Here is a 16,133-nt window from a genome sequence, read left to right as displayed (position 1 = left end):
GACTGTTCATATTGACTGAATATGTTCAATAATGTCAATAATTTAACAAAACCAAAATATCTAGTTATAACGCAGAAAGCTTTTTCATGCTCACAGTGAACATGGAAAAGTAACTGATAACTCTAGACTGAGCAAAATGAATGTAAGTGGTTTGCAGTAATTGAAGAGGAATTGATTTACTATTTCCAAGAAAAACAAAAAACAAAAACACATTAATGCAAAGTTTAATGAATTTGTCACATTATGCCATAATATACTAAATATCTTTGGCTTTTTAATGAATGTGTATTGATTTCACTAGTGAAAATAATGGAGAGCAGTAGTCAGACTGAGTAAACAGACACAAAGACAATGTCTTCATGGCTCACCCCAAAATAAAATTCCCAGTCTATGCCTGGCCTGGTTCTATGAAGTACCACACACTGACCACTGTAATACATGCACTTGAAAAAAAATGGTTCTTTAAGTTAATTTAATGTAGGTGCTTGTATAAGAACTCATACTTGAATGTGATTTGTTATAATTAACACTGTTTTCTAAAGTCCAGTATTTTGGAGTGTCCAGGCTGTGGGAGTGTCCAGACCACCGTGGGGAGGTGGTAGCACAAGGCTAAGGCAGTTGGTTAAGGGTTTCTGGGTTACTGATCAGAAGGTCGGGGGTTCAAGCCTTTGTATTGCCAAACTACCACTCTTGGGGACCCTGAGCAAGGCCCTTGACTGTCAGTGATCCAGGGGTACTGTATCATGGTTGACCCTGCACTTTGACCCCAGCTCCTAACATTGTTTGGATATGTGATGAAAGAATTTCATTGAGACAAGTATAAAGCACCTTTCTTTTCTTTCTTTTGCTTTTTGTACCACTAACTAGAGTGCACTAGTTCAAAATGGGTCAAATACCTATGCAGGTTATGTAAACTTGTAAAACACTTTGTTTTAGGTTTCTACACGTAAGTTCCTTATGTTTTATTTTGTGTGTGTGTGTGTGTGTGTGTGTGTGTGTGTGTGTGTGTGTGTGTGTGTGTAAGTGTGCATACTGTATAATTCCTCATTGTGATTGATGAAACAGAAAGAAAGCTACAGAAAAACATTTCATGTACTGAACATGCAAACCAATTGCAATATCCATATGGCTAATCATTACATTTGCATCTAGGAATTTCCAATTACAATAAATCTACTATTCAAACTAGGTTTCTGTGCCTATCCTGGTTCTCTGAAGTACCAGTTTGAGTAAATCATTAACTGGTATGCTTTACCAAAGTACTGTAATAATTGTTCAAAGGTCACTGTTGTTTTCTCTTCACATACTTCCTATTTTTATGGCATGCAGCAGTTTAGTTAAACTAAAACTGAAAATATTTTTCTATTTCTTCCTATTTGTGGATATTGTTAAAGGTTGCCACATATTTTACGATAAAAATGAAGTGAAAAAGAGGAATTGAAAACAAATAAACTGTTTGGTCTGCGATGCAACTATTTTCAGACTCTGAGTATGTTTTCCCAAAGAGCATGAGAACATTTACTCAGGTGGAGGTTGGTGGGTGGTGTTTCTGTGCCCTGCGCAAGTGAAACTGTTAGGTCTGCTCAAAATAACACATCATGTCTTCTTTCGCCTTCACCTTTATTTTACTTTTGTTCTTATATGGTGTATGACACCTGTGTCTGGGGAGTTAACTCTTCTTCCATCTCTCTTTCCTTTATGAGGAGGTGTAAAGGGGGAGGGGGTAATCAGAACAGGACAGACTAAACACACCCGACAGTGTGACCCTGAAGGTCATCCTGAACCCACCCTACATAAATCAGTAATACAAATACACACATAGAGAACAGCTACAACGGCATACGGTATAATAGCAAACCGATGATCTTCATTAGTATAATGGCTTTAGGTGGCGATATTCCAATTTTATAATTCACTTTTATGGTTACTGCCCTGCATTGGACTGGTGTCTCATCCAGGTGTATTACTGCTTCGCTCCCAGTGTTACCACCTAATACCCTGGACAAAAAAAATTATTGATCTGCCAATGCATTCATGAACTTTGCCATTGCTTTGTAAGTGGTAATTTACATATTATGTGCTCAGAATAATTTTAACTGTATTGTAATCCCATTACATATCTGATTTTTGTGACTTACATGCAATGGTTTGTTTTTCTTTATAATGAAGTGTCAAACAATAAATGCCATAGGATTGATCTGAGGAAGCATTTAATCTACCGTAATTTCCGGACTATTAAGTGCATCCAAATATAAGCCACATCCACTGAATTTTACAAAGATTTTTATTTTGAACATAAATAATACCTACATTGAAACTAATGAACTTTACACAGGCTTTAATGAAAGACAGTGACTGTTACACTGCTTGTAGCTATACATTAGCCTACCAAGAAAGTCATTGTTCACTGTTTTCCTTCTTCCTTTCACAACAAGTTTTTCTTTTGGCATCGTCGTGCATTTAAAAATCACAGTTTTTTCATGCCCGTTTGTTTTCAGCGTGACAATGATTTGCATTTCCTGTTGACAGTCCGAGTGAGCGGCAGGTCAAACGTCAGAGGAACCTCATCCATATTTATGATGTGGTGCGGCCCGATTCAGTGAGAGCGCGAATTAATATAAAGAGTTTCATTGGTTTACCTAAACCCGTTCGGCAATTTCTTTGGTCTAATGTTATGGGGCTCAGTTTTTTGGCGGCATGAAGCTTGTGAAACCGGGAAAAACCCAGGAAAAATCCATATATTAGCCGCTTCATTGTTTAAGCCGCGAGGTTCAAAGCATGGGGAAAAAGTAGCGGGTTATATTCCAGAAAATACGGTAATAATTTTGATCATTATACATAATCAAAATTGTAACATGCCATTTTGTTATAAAAAATGCAAAGTTGTTCCCCTTGGATATATATTGGTGTGGATAAAGTTAGGCTGTGATAAACGATGCGTGATTTAATAGTGAGTAATTGAGTGTGAAGGGAAAAGTATGGCCTTGCTTTATTGTGTTTCTCTCTGTACCTAGCACTGAGCGTTACTGTGTTGACTTACTGTTGGCTGTATAGTAATCTGTAATACAATCACATTGATCACAGCAGCAGGTAAATGTTCATGCGATGATGTAAAGAAGTCAGGCTCTAAATACACATCTTCATGACACACACATTTCAGTTGATATATTTCCATTTCCTTTGAGCATCAAACCACATGCCATATACCACACACACACACACACACACACACACACACACACACACACACACACACACACACACACACACACACACACACACACACACACACACATTCAGCACACATTCCTTTACACCAGTTCACACATTATTCCCTGGCTGTAATGCGTCATGCCAAGTATCAGCTGTCTCTTCATTTTGATGTACATGGGGTCAAATTTAGGGTGTGCTCCACACAAACACACACACACACACACACACACACACACACACACACACACACACACACACACACACACACACACACACACACACACACGCACCCCTTTTCACCTTATCACTGCATATCTCTTTCCTCCCACTGATTATCTCCCTCTGTCTTCATCTCTCACAGTGGGGAACAGGTGGAGTTGTTCCTGAGGGAGGCAGAGTAATGACACATGTCTCCCAGTTGCGCCAGTGAGTGATGGACATATTTGGCCTAGAATGGGAGGGGAAGCATAGTGTGGGGTGTGCAAAGGCAATGGCCAGCTGTCTGCAGAGAGTTGGTGAGAGAAAACAGAGCCCAAACTGGCTTGCAAAAGTTGGCAAAGGAAGCGGGCAGAAAGGTCAGTGAGGCTTGTGCCAGCGCGCCTCTTAGCCTAGAATAGCAACAGCTTTGGCACAAAGTTTGGACTCTACTCACAGCTGGTTTGGACTTTCATGAAGCAGCATTATTGGCTAATACAGCAGATAAGATGAAATTTCTTAAAGTACCCTTTATCATTTTAGCACCAGTAGCTATGTAAAACCACTGATGACTACCACATATCAAACATCTTACATTTTCATTTTACCTCAGACTTTAACAAAGCACCGACACTGGAGACTCTTTCCAGTAACATTAATATAAATTATCAATTCATAGTAAACATCACCATATCTATATAATAATTACACATCCACCCTGCAAGTACTGTATTATTATTATTATTATTATTATTATTATTAATTATTCATTATTATAGTATTATGATATTATTTAATCATAATAAATTCATAATCAAGAATTCATCAGCCTTGTTTAAGATAATAATAGATTGTTTGCAGTAAGCATAAAATAATTTTAATTGATGTATTTATTAGTCTGGTTTTACATAAATTACTGATATTTATGGAAATTAAATCTGCCCAGAGGTGATGGTGAAAAGATGATTAATAGATAGAATTAAGAAATGTTCTAAATGCAGTCTGGATTGCTCATCACTGTTCCTCTGCATATGTGCTCAATTTTGTTTACAGTAACAGATTAGCAGAGACCAAACGGCTGTGGACAGCGACATCTTGAAAACACTCTAATCTTTAAATACACACACGATCCTGTGGCGTCTAAAGTAACTTTAGATCATGTGATTTAACTATACAGGAATCTCAGTGGAGAGAGACGGACAAAGCTGCCACTTTTGCTTTATGAGCATACCAGGCTTGCTTAGTGTTGTACGCCCTTTGAAGGACAAGCGTGCCTTTACCCACAATTTATTCAGCACGGGACAGAAATAAAATATCACCGTGTCTGCTGATGTCCTGGCGGTCCATCGATCAGCTGTGAATGGGCCTGCCAAAGCAGCCGCCTCTGCGTGAGGTCCATTCTTAAATACACTCAGTCAGATAAGGCTTTGCATCCATACCTTACATCTCCAGGTTCCTTCGCCAAGGGATTTATATGCCAGCGACAGCTTTGAATAGTGGCCATAGGCCATCCTGAAGTCCTTGAAACAATGAAAAAACAATGAAACCAAAGTTCTTGTTTTCTGTGAGGTCAGGCAAGGCTTTTATCTGGCACCTTGTATATTGCTGTTAATCCACTCACTTAAATTGACTTCCAATAGTAATGTATGGCTGTTTCTCTGAGTGCAAATTGCTGCATTTTAATCCAAATATATTTATGATGTATTTATAACTGTATTTATAAAGAGCATAAGAATAACAGAAATGCCTGTAGGTCAGTTGGCTACTATAAATTACTTTCTAGGTACAAGTAGGGGTGTGTGACTATGTGTGCATGGTGCCTTGTGATGGACTGGCGTCCCAACCAGGGAGTATTTCTGCCTTACAGCCAGTGTTCCTCAGATGGATCTCTTGATGAAGGTTGTGCAATTTGACATAATTTTTTGAAAGGGAAATCCTCTGTTGTAGGCATCAACATGACAAACCAAAAATACATATCGAAACTATTCACACTTACTGGGCTTTTTTTGGGGGATTCTACTTAATATAATCAACAAAATATTAGATGTAATAGGAATCTACAGATGTCGAATTTGCCATTGCTGAGTCAGAGCCCACGAAGTCTCCTCAGGGACACACACACGCACAAGGCTTTCCTCTTCCCTCTGCCTTAGTCCAGAGAGCCCATATCCTGTATTATTTCAGAGTACTTTTCTCTTCCTTCCACCATGCCATATCCTCCAGACATGACAGACCAATGCCTATAATTCCACATACAGACAAAATAAAGGAAAAATCAACATTAAGAGGGTTTCATCACAACTTGGCATTAAATCTGCAAGATTTAGGAACAGTACTAAAAGAATGTTCATTCGCTTGATGTTTTGAGTATGATGGAAGAAAGCATGCTCCATAATCTCCCTCAGATCTTGAATTTGTTGAGATGCAAAGGCTACCACATTTTCAGTTGCAGTCTCCTGTTTATGAAGTGTGATGTTAGTTTTACTTCAGTCAGCAGATTTGTCCAGGTGCCAGCTGTGCCTTGGCTGAGTCTCTGTAGAGTACAAAATATTTTTCCATAAACATACCTGGACAGGATAATGTCAGCTGTGAATTAGGGAAGGTAAATGAAAACCAGAACAGGGGAATGCATGGGTGAATGGTAAATATCTTTGGGAACTCTTTTACATTGAAACGTCTTAGATGTCTACATGATAGGCAAGAGCATCCTAAAGTCTATGCTAATAATATTGTTAGAAATTATACATGACAGCAAAGTAAAAAAATTCGATGATGGCAATGGAAAATACTAAGATAGTTAACATTTTGGATTGGATAACAATCCAGTGCATGATATTACTGTGGCCACGCACTTTTGCTCACTGTTTCACTCCTATCATAGCCAGTTTACCTCTCATCTTGTTTTTTTTTTGGTTTTGTGAAAAGTTGTGATCAAGTCAAATAAAACAAGTCATCAGGACACACTGATCTGATTTTGTTTTCTGGAAAGTCTTTGTGCAGTGACGATCAATGAAATAATTAGCATATGGTTCAACGAGTGAAGGACAAATAAGAGCTCATACCTACCACTTTTTCAGATTATTATTTTCAGATTATAATTATCAGATTATCTACCACGTTTTTTTTTTTAATCAATTTTGATTAATAACATATAATAATCAAAAGACATGACAAAAATGTAAATTCTGTCAAAGTGAAAATTAGGGTTACAATGATTACTTTATGTTAAAACACAAACATATTTAGCCTAAGATAATCTGCTCTTTGAAATAATGTCTTTAGAAATATGTTATGTTTCTGGATGAAATTGTGTATGTTTTGTAGATACATGAGAATATAATTAAAAACAATAAACCCATTCTTGGAAAAAATATTAAATGCTTTGAAGTTTCTATCAATAAATACATCTTGGTACTAGTTCACTAGTTAGGGAGGTCATATTGTAGGAAAGCCACAAAGACATTTAAAGTGCTTATTTAAATGCTTTCTATAGAGGTTAACATTGTTTAAAGACTGCAAGTGACTCAGCTGTTTGGAAAACACGTGGAAGTGGAATGACCCCACTGGAATCTGGCTCAACCACAACTCTGCCTTTATGCTGCCAAAGAATTATTAATGGTTGGTTACCATGTTTGTCTCTGATACCAAATATTATGAAGACCCCAAATGTAGCCAGGACACTTTTTTTGTACATGGTACACTTTCCATTACCATTACAGAGTTTTATGTCTCCGAACTCCACCATATTTGGCCTGGAATCATGTGTTAACTGGGGATTAGCAGTGCATATATGTGTTTTATTATTTGGAATTGAGACAGTGTAAAAGAAAATTCAGATTTTCTCCAGACACCTTTGGTATTTAAAGACACTCTGGCTGACTATGAAAAACCAGCATATTAGGCTGTGTGTTCTTGTGACATATTGCATATTGTAAGTGATAAACTTACTACATTTCTGATGGTCAAGAGTGTGGGTTGGTTTCATATACAAACAGAGAAAAGCTGTTTGGGAAATCCCTAAACAATTAATCACTCCTACCAGTGGCCCTTTCATCCCTACATGCTTTATCTTCTTCCCAGCATTTAATACAACACAATATTCTTTATGCATCTGTTCCAGTATGTGTGGCTGACAAAAGTGGGCATAGTTATTAGTTATTAGATTTCAAAGAACATTTTATTGCTGCCAAATGTTATCCCAACCTTGTATAGCCATCTAAATAACTCTGTCTTTGTTTGTTGATGGCAACAAGAAATCATTAACAACAGCACCCTAGAATAACCTAGTGGCAAATAATAGATAGAATCCAGGGATGTAAGTGTGTATAAATATATATATATATATATATATATATATATATATATATATATATATATATATATATATATATATATATATATATATATATATATAGATAGATAGATAGATATATACAGTACTGTATATGGTTCTTTCAGGGTGTATTTTGAACACTCTAAACTTGATTGTGCATTGGCTGGAAGGAATGCTTTACAGAAAGAGATGTGTAGTTTGTTACTAAGGTCACCCAAGGCCTAACAAACATTTTAGTGCCAGAATCTTCTGGCATGGAGCTTTTCTGTAGCTTTTCCAAGAGCTGTTGGAATTATAGTTTGTCAAACGGTCCAACTGACCAACATTTGTTGCCCTGTTTAATTAATGCTGAACTAAGTTATGAAGGCCTGTAGTGGCAGTTTTGTGTTAATACTGAGCTCTTTGATACAAAATGATAATGATCCACCAATGAACATCAAGTTTTGACCAAATGTTGTATTCAAACCCAGCTGTACATACAACCACAACTCATCTCAGCTTAATTGCACTACATCTTAACCTGGTTGCAATATGGCAGCTTCAAATCTTGTCTAAACAGGTCAGATATATCCTCTATAGTGTGGGCACAATGAAGCAGTGGGTACATCTTAATTTTGAACCACAATTTGATTACATGGTTTTTGACATACTAAAGCACATCTTAAAATGCCACATCCTCTAGATGGAGCTCTAAACAGTTTAACAGCTGGTTATGCCAATTATGCCAAGAACAACTCCTGCTGACCATGCAGCCTTTGTCTATCATTTCTGTCTGGGGTCAACATGTGTCCTTTTCTGTCCACCACACAGTAAATGACTGGGACTAGTTCTCTAACATCTTTGGAGGTTTTCATTAAAATTGAGTTGCCTAATCGCAAAAAATCTGTAGGCAATGTGAAGGTTGGAAGTTTCTCGATTAAATTATTTTTATATCAGCTGTTTGGCCGGAAATTCCACATTATTTTTATATCTTTGGTGGTCACACCAATGCCATTATGAAACCATAACGGTCAAATGACACTGAAAAATGTTATGAGAACACAGGATGTGAAACCTGTGTGGCGGTAATGTGTTAATTAATATTATGAAATAGTTTCCACCAAAATAAGCCTCAAAATTATTCATATAGAAAATGTTCCATGTGCTGATCATAATCTAGATCATCCTACCCAGGTTAAAAGTGAATTTAATACACCTAAACCTGGGTCACAGCCTTTTTGTTTGTTTGTTGTCTTTTTTTAACTTTAGCCTACATATAATGTTAAACAGAGTGGTAGCTTGTTTACAGATCCTACAACTCAACCATCATTTTACCACCATTGCCTTGATTTTTATTAACAGCACTTAAAAAAAATCTGTTTATTATTAGGTTTATTATTAGGCCCATTATGTGAAATAAATCAACAGAATATCACACACTGTGATATAATTCTGGAAGTACAGTTTTGTTAGAAAACGTGAAATAGTATACTGTGCTCTGTGCACTGTGCTACTGTGCTCAACAGCGGGTTTATTAGCTCAGATGTATATGCACAAAATCTATGTGCTTGCTTTATGATTACATTTTATAATATGATAACTAAAGTTGACCTAAGATACATATAGAAATTTGCATGCAGCGAAACTGTGTTCGAAGACCAGGAAGGAAATGAGGAGAGATAGTTGATTTAGATCTGTAATCTGTGAAAGGATAAAGAAATGAACAGATATGAGGCAAAGGGGAATAGGTGTGAAAAGACAACAACTCAAAGACAACTCCTACGCCTTCAGCATGCATCTACATTTCTGTGCTAACTCACACTTGGAAGCAGTACTCAAGAGTGTTTGTTGGCAGGTGTGTGTGTGCATGAACTGACAGGTAGTACATAACCCTATAGGGAACAACATTGAATAGGTAATACAAGTAGTGCTTAGTCATCACTGATTTCATTTTACAACACAGGTCCATGCCATCTTCCTTCTCCTTTTCTCTGCTTACGTCTGTACGTTCCCATGGTGCTCCAGAAAAGAGAGGAAGAGGGGGAAGTGCTGCCTGGTCAGTCTACATGAGCTGGCTCCATTAAGTTGATGGGTTTTTTATTAAATTAGCTAAAACAGTCTATGGATGACTCCTCCTTCACCAGAGAAAGAAAGATCAAAAGCAAGAGAGAGGCAGACTCAATCACATTTGTCCTTATTTCATTAGTGAAGGCAGGACAAAGGAAAGGGTATTACTCTTTATCGCTAGGAAAAACAACAGCTCATAAATAGCCTCATATAGTAGATATCGGGGATTGGCAGGGGGAGGTTTTGGAAGAAGGTTAAGTAGGTGACAACAGTGCCAATTTGTCATCCTGTGGTCAAGTGATAGCACACGACAGTTTACTTGCTGGAAAAAAAGAATTTCTAAATTGGTTGCGTGCTTTTCTAACTCAGTCGGTGTGTTAATAAGGGGGCGTAGGTTTAGGCAGACGCTGTAACATGCAGTCATACGGGTAGCATGCTAAGCTTTTTTACTGATATAGTTTTATTAAGAGATTTCCAGCTGGGAGAATTTAGTCTTACAAGACAGACTCCTAGCATTAGCAGAAATAAAAAAACTGGCACAGCAAATGACCTACTATTGTCCATAAAGGACCACAGACTTGTTTTTTTCTTATACATGACTATCTCCATTAATTAACACAAACTGCTATTTTTTTGTGTTTGCCTATATTTAAAATTTTATCAAGATACAAGATCCTCAAGCTTGTGGCCAGAAAAGTGTACCAAAGATATTATGGCACATAAGCCATCACCATCATAAAGCATGTGTTGGGTTTACAGCATTAATGCCATACAGTTTGCGATATTTGTAGGTCAAAATAATCAAAATCTTTATTATTATTGCTATCTCTATATTGCTATCTCTATATTCATGCATAAACATTACCCAACATTTTATTAATGTGATGGTATACGTGCACAGCATGATGTCTTTACAGTAAGTTCTGCTTGAGCTGGCCTGCATGATAAAGTTTACTGATGGTTCTTGTCCTGAGAACATACTGTAAGTAGAAAACTGGTTTTATAAAGTAATAGTAACTAAATGGGTAAAGCCAAAGTTAGATATAAGAGTAAATGATAAATAAATTAGTTGAATTTGTAATTTCACCAGTAATAATTTCTTCTCCCAAATGTAAATAAAGACCTGTCAACTGAGTAGATTCATATACAGTAGTGTGCTGGCTAGAATACTTACCAGTTGGGTAGTAAGGAATAAAATATTGCAAACGGGTCAACTGTCATTCTCTACTACATATATTATCCACATCTTAGAAGAAATTCATTTTAAGGAATAAGGACCTTCCTTAAACAGACATACGAAACTAGACACAATGATGCCATTGGTTGTTTTTGCTTTCTGTAGCCTAATGACAAGTAGCATGATTTTGTCTCAACTTTGGCATGATGCTGTTATGAAATAGCCGAGTGTTCTGCTTTTTTTAATTTTTGAGATAAAATCAGACACTTCCCTAATAGCCAGAGGTTGTGAAAAGGGGAAGGTTTCAGGAGAGGGCCACAGTAACTATTGCATTACTATTGCAAGTTTCATTGTGTTTTTTTAGGAACACTGAATGACCATTGTTCAGGATATTGACACATCCTCAAAATTTTCCGATGTGTATACAGTTTCTGACAAAAGTGAGTATACTCCTCACATTTCAGCAACCATTTTACTATTTTTTTTTTCCAAGGGACAGTACCAAATAAATTAAATAAATTAATAAGTAGTCAATGTGCAGCTTGTGTAGCAGTATAGTTTTACTGTCCTCTGAAAATAACTCAACATACAGCGATTATTGTCTAAATAACTGCCAACAAAGTGAGTACACCCTAAATGATAACAGCTGCACGTCGCTTAACAGTGCAACGCCACATGTCCTATTCATCATGTTCATGTTTTTGTCTGCTTGACAGGATGACACAAATTTGTGTATTTTTTACAGTTAAAATTTGGTGCTTTGAGTACATTTCTCTTATACTGACCACTGGACATGTTCAACATGGCACCTCATGGCAAAGAACTCTCTGAGGATATGACAATTAGAATTGCTGCTCTCCACAAAGATGGCCCGGGATATAAGAAGACCAGTAACACCCTTAAACTGAGTAAATGTATCGTGCCCAGGGTCATACAGAGGTTTTGCAAGAAGGGTTCCACTTGGAACAGACCTCGCAAAAGTCGATCAAATAAGTTGAACACTTGTGCTGTGCATCAGGTACAAAAGCTGGCTGCAAAAAACACGCTACCAGCATTGCTTTAGAGGTTGCGGAGGAGGAAGGTCATTTGTCAGTACTCAGACACACTGCAACATGGCCCTCATCCATGTGAAGCCTCATCAGAAACTGGCTCACAGGTTCGCTGTTTGCTAAGAAAAACTTGTTTGGCTCAGATGGTGTCCAGCATGTGTGACAATGCTCTGATGAGGAGTATCAAGAAAATGTTATTAAGAAAAGTATCAAGTATCAAAAAGTCTTTTGCCTACAGTCAAGCATGGTGGTGGTAACATCATGGTCTGGGGTTGCATGAGTGCTGCTGATACTGGGGAGCTGTGGTTCATTGAGGAAAACATTAATTTCAACATGTACTGTAGCGTTCTGAAGCAGAACATGATGCCCTCCTTTCAGAAACTGGGCAGAACAGCAGCTTTCCAACATAATAATGACAGCAAACACACCACAAAGATGACAACTACCTTGCTGAGGAAGCTGAAGGTAATGAAGTGGCTAAGTATTTCTCCAGACCTGAACACTATTGAGCACCTTTGGGGCTGTAGGAGTTGTCTTTGAGTTGTTGTCGTTCCACACCTATTCCCCTTTGCCTCATAACTGTTCATTTCTTTATCCTTTTACAGATTACAGATCTAAATCAACTATCTCTCCTCATTTCCTTCCTGGTCTTCGAACACTGTTTTGCTACATGCAAATTTTTATAGGTATCTTAGGTCAACTTTAATCATCATATTATAAAATGTAATCATAAAGCAAGCACATAGATTTTGTGTGTATACATCTGAGCTAATAAACCTGCTGTTGAGCACAGTAGCACAGTGCACAGAGCACAGTATATTTATGTGTAAAAAACATTGAGCGGAATCAAATTCAAAAGGGAACCCATCCTCATCTGGGTGGCACAGAATGTCCATTCATTGTAATAACATTGTTGAGGTGTGTAGTAATAGGTGCGTAAATGAAGATATATTCATGCAAACTGTCCTGAGCCACTGTAGTAGACTGTTGATGTTGCTCAGCTGCTTCATGGACCTTTAGGCTGTAGATGTGGAACCATCCCCAGCTGCCAGATTGGTCTCAATTGAGAAGGACTCCATTCCAGAGAATGTCGCTGGAATGTATTATTATCAACGCAGACAATTACAGTATGCCAGCATCCATCAGTCTCAATTAGGCTAAGAACAAACAACAGAACAACATTTCTAGAGGGTTATGTAGAGAGCAATAATGACAGTCTTGCTGTCAAACAGTCTGATTCTGGCGTCTGTGGCCTACACCGAACACCGGGGGGCTTGTCTGTGTCCTGTCTACCTCATTAGAAAACAGAGAAGCTCTAGTTGCTTTGAGTTGACTTGAACTGTAAACCAAACAGGCCAGGACAAGGTAATCCAAGGTAATGTGCCTTTCTTTTGTTATCATGAGTATTATTATCTACATAATACAGTAGAACTATATTATGTTATGTTATATTACAGTTTCTAGCATTTTGTTACTCTTCATACAGCTTAGAGGTTACTATTATCTAAAATCTAAACCGAAATCAGACCCAAAGCGAATACATTACATCTTTTAAAGCAGGTCAATCCGTTCAAATATAAGAAAAGGATGCAAAATAAATTGTTTAAAATAATTTCACTAGAAAATTTTGCCCTGATTGAGGTGAGGAAATTTGTGCAGTGGTCACCTGGAATTCGTGGGGGTTACGTTCTAAAACCCTTCACAAGTTCAAAAAATCAAAACAATTTTGGACGCACCTCCGCAACCTCTATGGTACCTTAGTGAATTCATCTAGACATTATGTGACTTTAATATAATAATGTGTTTTAAAAAAATTTATAAAATTTGTTAGTAAAAACATAGTTTAAAATGTTATTCCTGACGTTCTTGAACATTCGGCCCTGCTGCGGATTCCTGCGAATTTGCATCTTGCTGTTAGTTAGGTTCCAAATGAGAACCCGCAAATTTTTCAAACCACGAGTTCTGACTCGCGAATTATCGGGGTTTACTGTACATTTTTTAATCAATCATCAATTAAACTGACGAACTTTAGAAATTTTGAATGATCAGCACAAATGTGAGTAATTTGTCACTAAAAGCACAGATTTGCCAATGATAAATATGAATCTATACATGGATTGTTATACTATTTTTTAAATACATAAAAAGCTTAATAACTTATTTCAAGAACACTGCATGATGGTATAAATTAGAACAGAGCAATAAATAGAAAAAATACAAGCACTTACTAACTTAATGTTTTCTATAATGATTTTCACCTCAGCAAATAAATCTGAACAAAAGTCCTGTGTGTGTCGTGATCTTTAACACATAGTGTAAACATACAGTACGTGACTGAGAAGTCAGATCACTTGTTTCCAGCGTTGTTTCCCATCTTTCTAATCTTTTTTTACCCAGCCATTTGTTCTGTACACAATAGCAGAGACTGTCACTCCTCAGGGTCACAAAGGTAAAGCCCATAGTGCAGAGGACCTTAGAGGAGTAAATAGTGCATGGCATCGTGGGAAGGGACTCCAGGGTTAATAATCAAACTGTAACAGGATTTTGCAATTGGACACGCTTTCTCTGCATTTGTCTTTTTTATGATGGCTGAGCAGGGCTTGGTTCCTTTGAAGGCGAGATCAGAGAAAGGTAGACTCCATAGGCCTGACTGGTGGCCGCAGGATCCATTACACCAGCCATGACCTCAATGGCATTTGTGTTATTGCTCCATTAGTGCGTGAGATAAGACTCACGCGCAGGCTGTGACTGAGAGTGGGGCAAAGGTCAAAGGCATGCGCATTAAAAACAAGAGCTTTCTGCTCATCCTTTCTTTTCTGCATACTAAAAAAACAGATAAACAGAGACATGTCACAAGCAAAACAAAAAAAAAAGAAAGCTAAATATTAAAACAGACAGCAGAATGAGGGAAAAAAAACAAGTTTATTTTGGCTTTGACCTTTTAAGCTGAAAAATTTAACCATGGCATAGCATTTTAATTGCGGCTAACAAAACTAGAGTAAAACCAAGAACACGTAAAAATATATTAGCTCTACCTTTTGTGGAAGAAAATAAGTTTTGTACACTTGGACTTTGTTTACAATTACTACTACTACTTCTACTATTAAAAAAGTCTTAAATAATAAAAACACATTTAAAATAGCCAAGCAAACTATAGTAAAGCAGTAATAAATAAAAAATAAAACCTTACTTACTTTGTAATTTTTTATCATTTATAGTCATAGCATGATTCTATTATTTTTATTATATAAACTACAGCACACTTGCTACAATGAGCTTGCCCTCCATTTTGAATGCGCTTCTAGACCACACCTTGAGCGAAATAATGTCAATGCATCAAAACTCGTCATAACTCCAAAAATGAATCTGAAATAAATGTCTATGGAAAGGTTTGATCAACGCTAATTGATTAAGCCAGTTAAATGAATGTAATTTTATTATTACTATTTATTATTGTTATTAATATTTCACTGATAAATTCTAGCATGATTGGGTTTTTATGTTGCCTCAAGATAAAAATAATGAGGAGATTTTGTTTCTCGATTTTATTTCAAATAGTTTACACAAGTGATAATTTCCGTATTAATTGATAAACAAACCTGAACAAAAAAGAAATCATCAGATCGAAAGCCTATCAAATGCCACCTTGTGACAGACCTTGCATGTACCATAAATTGAATTATTTATAGTAATGTCAGGAACTACTATATACTGTACAGTCTGCTACAATTAGTACAACGTGTCCTCCATTTTGAATCTTCCATGCCTGAGCCATTTTAATATCCTTTAATACGCTAAATGCTTTAGGATTTATATTTCCACATTAACTATCCATGCCTATATCTGTGTGTCTGTTTAACCTAGTTACATCTCTTTTTTCTTTGCTAAAATCTGACTGACAAAAAATGCACAGCCATGATTCATCTTAAGCATCACACTTACTGGATCTTACTTCCATCCTCAAATGAACTCATGCATTCAAGTGTGTGAATAGGAAATACTGGATTTTTTTCTTTTAGTAAACTTTATGGCACACCTTTACAGCCAGAACTCCAATATCCCTTCAGACCAGTACCAGAAGTGAAGTCACCCACAACTTTTCCGACAGGAAAATGAAGCT

This window comes from Silurus meridionalis, chromosome 9 (assembly GCF_014805685.1).
Source record: "Silurus meridionalis isolate SWU-2019-XX chromosome 9, ASM1480568v1, whole genome shotgun sequence".
In the NCBI taxonomy this organism is placed as follows: Eukaryota; Metazoa; Chordata; class Actinopteri; order Siluriformes; family Siluridae; genus Silurus; species Silurus meridionalis.
The sequence above is the reverse complement of the archived record's forward strand: the minus strand, read 5'-3'. Positions refer to the sequence as shown.